We start from the raw sequence: 6397 nt of genomic DNA on the forward strand, positions 1-6397 counted from the left end.
CCACGACGGCGTCCCTGCACGACGGCGGGGTCCGGCCGAGCAGCAGCGGCCCGGGGCCGGGGGGGGTGCTGGCAACGTTGGCTCCGTGCCTGGCCGTGGGGCTTCGCCTGCCTGCTCTTCTGCAGGCAGGGACAAGCCCGCTCTGCCTGCGGGCAGCTGCCGGGCTGCAGTGTATCAAAGGGGTGGGAAGCATCATGGAGTTAAGGCTTCGCCTTCGCCCCCCCTGGGGTGTCCCCGGGCTCCCCCAGCCCCTGCGCAGGGGGCTGATGGCCCCTGCCCGTCCCAGCGCCCTGCCCCGGGTGACGAAGCTGCAGGAGGTGGGGGAGAGCCAGGCTCAGGCGTGCCTGCCTGCCGGAGCTCACGTAGGCAGGAGGTGCCGCTGAACTCGGCTGCCTCCTCTCCATCCCCTTCCCCTCGCACGACAGGCAGCGGCCGGGAGCCAAAGGCCTCGTCAAAAGGAGATGTGGCTGGTCCTCGTTTTAAGATGTGCGTGCCAACAGCCCCCTCCCTGCCCCCTGAGGGCCCACGAGCAACAAGCGGCCAAATAAAAGCTACCCAGCTCCTACCTACTGCAATAAATACAAACATAATTAATGTTTTTCTATATAATGAACTTTTAATAAATTACTCCTCGCGCTAGGAGTACAGTTACCGCCTCTGCGGCTGTCACTTCAACGCCGCGCGTAAAGAGGTTATAAAACACCTTCGCGGAGCCTTTACGGCTTCGAGGATCCCCATTAATTAGCACGCAGGGGTGGGCAGGGTTGATCCCCAAAGACCTTGCACGTGGGCTGGCCGTGCACCATCGCAGCATCCCCCCAGCCGTTGGAGGCGGACGCTGATTTGGGTGGCGTTGAGCCCCCCCTCGGAGCTGGGGAGCCGCGGCTGGGGCATCTCTGAGCCCCGTCGGGTCCTTCGCATGGCTCCAAACAAGCTGAGATTATTCGAGGCGAACGTCAAAGGCCCCTCTATAACCCGGCGCAGGGTTGATCTGTGCTTTGATGAGCTTTAGCACTTGCCTACGGGGGAAAAAAAAAACGCTTATTAGATTAAAACCAAGCCCCTCTTCATGAATCCTCTCCCTCTTCCCGAGCCCAATCATTTTAAAAGGCAGAGGTGGAAAATAAAAAATAGGATAGCTTTAAGGAGACTTACCCCTTCACAGGAGATACTTCAGCCTTCTGTAACTTTACAAATAAACTTTGCTTTAAAAGTTTGACTTGTGGCACAGTTTTGGCAAATTCAGACCCCTTAAATACACCGTTTCCTGCATTCTTGATTGCTATCTGAAGGCTTGTGAAAATATACAGGTGGATGGAATAAATTTTAACTCTTTGCTCCCTGACCTCACCCTCCGAGTCGGAAAGCTGCTGGTCTAAGGCAGAGCTCAGGGCTGCTCCGGACGGGACCGACGTTCCCGGCTGGGGACCAAATCTCCGCTCCGGCAGCACGGGGAGATGCTCAGGACGGGCTTAGAGAAAAATAGGAATTGGGCCTAAAGGAAAGGGCTGGAAATCGGGCTCAACCTCAGCTTCCCGCTGCCTGCGCTGCAGAAAACCTGAGGACAAGCGGGACGGAGGGGATGGAGACTCCCCGCTTCACCGGGCGACTTGGTTTGCCTGTCCATGAAATGGCCTTTCGCCGCCGCCAGCAGCCGGAGTCAGTTTAACGCACATTTGCAGAAGCCCTGCGAGGCTCTAGCTTCACAATTGCAAAGGAATTTTTATTCTTGGTTTAAAAAAAAAAAAAAAAAAACCAACAAAAAAGGGTAGTAATAATTTATGGGATGCCGGGCTTGAACCTCTCCCAAGCCCAGGGATGGGGAGGCATCCGCCAGTGCCGGTGGTCCTCCGTGGGCAGAGCTCCGTCCTGTCCCATCCCGTCCCGTCCCCACCGAGCCCCACGGCACGGGAGGGGCCACGGGACCAACCTGCCCACCGAGCTGCACCAAACCAGGTCCAACTTTTGGACCAGGCTTAACTCCCTCCTCCCCACCCCCCCCCACCCAGGAACCATACCCCTTTCTCCGTGGGGCGGCGAGATGCTCACGTTCAAGGCGCTTGCCCCCCACCCTTTGGCCGTGGCAAGTGGCCCGGCGGGGTTGTGCCCAGCGAGGTGCCAGCCTGGCGGGGAACCTCCTCCCCTTCTGCCAGCGTCAGCATGCTCGGGGGAGAGCGGGGCTTGGACCTAATCCTATTATTTCCCAGTTATTTCCTCTCCATCCACTGCTTGGACGTTGCCGGGGCTCTTCCAAACCCACCGGGGCTGTTGGCGTTGGCTCCTCTCCGCTCTCGGACCAAAGGGGCTGGGGGGGGTCCCCAGCCCACCCAAGGGTGCCCGGGGATGGAGCTGGGAGGGTTCAGGGTGGGCGATGCTTTGGGGAAGCAGGCACTGCCGGCGTGGTTGTCCCGGCATGTTTCCCCAGCACCGTTTCACTGCTAAAGGAAACAACCCCTGCCCATACAGCGAGCGGGGAGACTTCAATCATTTAAATAAAAAAAAAGAAAGGAATCAAGGAAGCCGTTCCCCGCCCCCGTTCTCCTGGACAAACAGCCTTTCTCAGCCCACATGCAAGAGCTAATTTCTTTCTGCCACATCAAGATACTACGGATCTGAATCAGCTGTTTTTACAGGAGAGGATTAATTTTTTTTCTTTTTTCTTTTTTTTTTTTGCATTTGCCAACAAAAGTATTAAGAGGTTCAGCTCCGCAGATGAAAAATGAGCGGCTGGAAGGAAACGCAGCCTGAAGGCCCAGGTGAGGCATCGGGGGGAATCTGTGCTGCCCAGAGCTGGCACTTCGGCGAGGAAAAGCCAGGCACTGAAAGTCCAGTTTAATTTCCATCGGAGCAGCCTACAAACGCCAGCGATCCTGCCAGCGGAAGCTTGTCTGGAAAGTAAAATAAACACAAATAAAATAACATTTAAAAAAAAAAAACCAAACAAAAAAACAAATTAAAAATGCCAGCCAAGCCTTTTGCTTAAAGGGGACCCCGGGAGCTGCAAAGAGGAGGGGTCTCCGGTTTTCTTCTGCACCACGGCCCCACGATTCAGGCGTGCGGCTGCCCGCTTCCCGCAGTGCGGGCAGGCAGGCAGGGCAGGGGCAGGCAGGGGATGGACGCGCTCCTTGGCTCCTCAGCAAAGGCAGAAGCCAGCTCTGGCTCTGCAACCACCTCCCCGCAGGGTTTGGACAAGGCTCTCCCTCCCCGGGTGTGCAAAGGCAGCGCGCAGCCCTCTCCTTCCTATCTGCTTAGGCTGCAGGTTTTTAGGACGAGCTTTTTGCTGCGCAGCAGCCCGGCTCCAGCGCACGTAAAGGTCCTTTTTAACCTCGCGTTGGCACAAGGAGCTTTGCAAGAGTCAAAACTGGCTCCCGTTCCCACCCTGCTGCTGTTAGCCCCAAATCAGAGTCTTTTCACTCAATTCGAGGTCTCTCCTTGAGAGCTGTGTTTGCTTTCCACGTTGGGATGTATTCGGCTACAAGCCGTGCTCGGGGACCACGCGTCCACGGCGTGCGGGTGACGGACCAAGACACAAACTCAGCCCCTGCCCCAAAAAGCCACCATCTGATGCCCGTGAGATACCGGCTTGCTTGGCTCGGCCTCTCCCTCCCGAGTCGGCCAGGCTTCGGCGAGCTCGGTACAATAACGCTCGGGTTGCCAAAACCACAAGGAAAATAAACATCTGTTTAAAAAAAGAAAAAGGGGGGGGAAAACAAAAAAGTCACAGCGCTGTTCCTTTGGTGGGGGCCAAATCCAAGCCAGTGTCATCCCTGTACCAGGAACTGACCTCGGGTCCAGCCCAAGCAGGAGGAGGAAATTTCAGCCCCTCGGTGCTATTTACCACCGCAGGAAGATGCTGAAGGTGCCCAGAAAGACCTTGGTACGAAATGTGCTGTGCAGAGGCTCGTCCGACCAGGAAGGATGCATCTGCGCCGGGATGGCGGGGCCGGGTCCAGCCTTTTTGTCTTCCCCCCCGCCCCGCAAGCCCAGATGGCAGCCTTGGCCTCGCCTGAACACATGGACAGAAACACTGACAGGACCCGGACAACCGCATCTGTCAGCCAGGACATTGCTGAGGGATGGATGTGTGTCGTGGAGGTCCAAACAACCTTCCAGCAGGAGCTGGAGCATCCAAACCTCCCGTGGGAGCGTGAGCGAAGCTGGCAGGGCTGCAGAGCGGGGAGCAGGGACCCTCTCCGGACCGTGGTGGCTTTGCTGGTCCCCTTGCCTCCAGGGTCACCAGCCTCACAGAGAAGTCATTTCCCGGCGTGCAGAGACCCAGGACAGCTGGTGAGAGAGGGGATTACTCATCTCCGCAGGGTTTGCGGCTCCCGGAGGAGGAAGGCTCATTTCCCTCCCCTACCCCAGCCTCCTCTCCCACCAGGGACGGATTTTTGCCTTGCAGAGGCCAGCTGGGACCTCGCTGAGTCAGGCAGTTCCCGTGGCTTTGGCACGGAGGGAGCTGGCGGAGCGTTGCTGTCAAGCAGAACTTTGCTGAGGTGGCCGAGGGGACCCTGCTGCCAGCACAGCGGCGTTTGCACCGTGCACAAGCCCACGCTGGGTCTTTCCCTGCAAGGTAGCACCAGTGTCACTGAGCAAGGCGGACAGCAGCTCCAAGCTGATGGGAATATCCGCGTCTAGTGAGAATTAAAGAAAATTAAAGCATTCACCATCGCGTGGTTCATCCTTCCCAATTCACCTGGACCCCCTGTGCACGGTTACTGACTCCCGGCCACGGGTTCAATCCAAGCCCACCGATGCAAACACCCAACATCAGCAGCCTCTTCCAGCAACGCAGCCAGAGTTAGCATGGAAAAAAAGTAACACCCGTTGAAGCACCCATCCAAAATTCGTAAGTGTTCCTGTCGCTCTGCTGTCGCACCGGAGCATCCCAAAGGCTCCAGTTCCCGGTGCACCGATTACCTACGCATCTGCTCCCAGAGCCTCGCTCAGCTGCAGGACAATCTCCGAACCCTCATCGGCTCCCAGGAAGGAAGGTGAGAGCTCGTCAAAAGCCCAACGTGGTGGCAACACTCCCCTGATCAACGTGAACGCTTGAGTCAAGCTGAAGGATGGGAGATCATCCAGCTGCTGCTCCCCCAAAGGCACCGCCTGACCCTCTTATCGGGTCCTGCAGCATCTCCTGACAGCTGCCCTTGCCCCCCATGCAGGCAGGGAAGGGTGAACCTATGGCCCCCAGCCTCAGAGGACATCCCCTGGGTCACAGAGGGAATTGCACAGACATTTTAGGTGTGGACCAGCTGCCCTCCCTGCAACAGGGTGAAGACGCAGGCGGGACATGCCGTCGCACTGCAGGACGGCGATGGGAGGCTGGAGAAGCCGCTTGGCTGTGGGCACTGCGCTGAAGTTGGGGACGCAGAGCCCACCCTGAGCATTGCCACCCTCGGGGTGCTGCAGGGAGCCCGATGGCTCCCCATCAGTGCACGCCCATCCCCTCCCCGCAAGGGACAGGGACACGGGGCAGAGACGGGGCACACGCTGCCAGTGAATCCTCGCCCCGCTCCAGTCTAGCAGGGGCAATTAACAGGAGCCAAACGAGGCTCCTGACTCACCCCTATTTCCCCAGGAAGGGTTTAAAGCGCTCGGGCATGGGGGCCAGAGAAAGCCCCATTGCTCCGCAGCTCAGCAAAAGGACCGCGGCTGCATCCCAGCCACCTCGGGCACGTCTTTAATTGAGGTGACAGAGCTCACGCCCGCCGGGGAGGAGAGGAGATGCTGGCCCCGAGCGGCGAGAGACAGCACAGTGCAGATGAAAGCACCTGAGAGCGTTTCAGAGCAATGGACAAGACAAAGGGGGAGGATGAGCAGACACAAACCTGCCCCAGATTGGCCGCACTAGGGCTGGGGTGAGGATGGGGAAGGTGTGCGCTCGGATCCGAGCTCTGCCCCAGATTTATGAAATGACCTGGGGCAACTGCTTTCATCTCACTCCATCTCTGCAAAACTGGGTTAAACGCTCCCCTCTTTCCTCCTTGTTTGTTTAGACGGCGAGCGGGCTGGAGCACGGGCTGTCACCCAGGTCCTCGTAGGGCCGGTGCCAAGGCTGAGCCGCTCCAGGTCCCGTTTGACCCGGTAGCCACCGGGCTTGGGCATCCCAACACACCCCGTCCACTCGCTGCACAGCTCTGGGAACATGCTAAAAAAACCAAAACACATTTCCTCTAAAAGAGGGTAGAAATACAGAATTGATTCTGACCCCGGCTTTTCAGCAGGGGGGGAGGAAATCTGGGCATCAATGGGAGCTCCTTTTCTCCTTTGCTAACCATCAGCCCCCTCCTCACTCCATCTCCAAGGGATGGAGAAGCAGTTGCAGAGCCCTTCCGGCTGCATCAGGGAGCGGGACAAGGAACCGAGGGCAGGAGCGGTTCCATTTGGGCCC

The sequence above is a fragment of the Aptenodytes forsteri genome, unplaced genomic scaffold (assembly GCF_000699145.1).
Source record: "Aptenodytes forsteri isolate BGI_AS27 unplaced genomic scaffold, ASM69914v1 Scaffold321, whole genome shotgun sequence".
Taxonomy (NCBI): Eukaryota; Metazoa; Chordata; class Aves; order Sphenisciformes; family Spheniscidae; genus Aptenodytes; species Aptenodytes forsteri.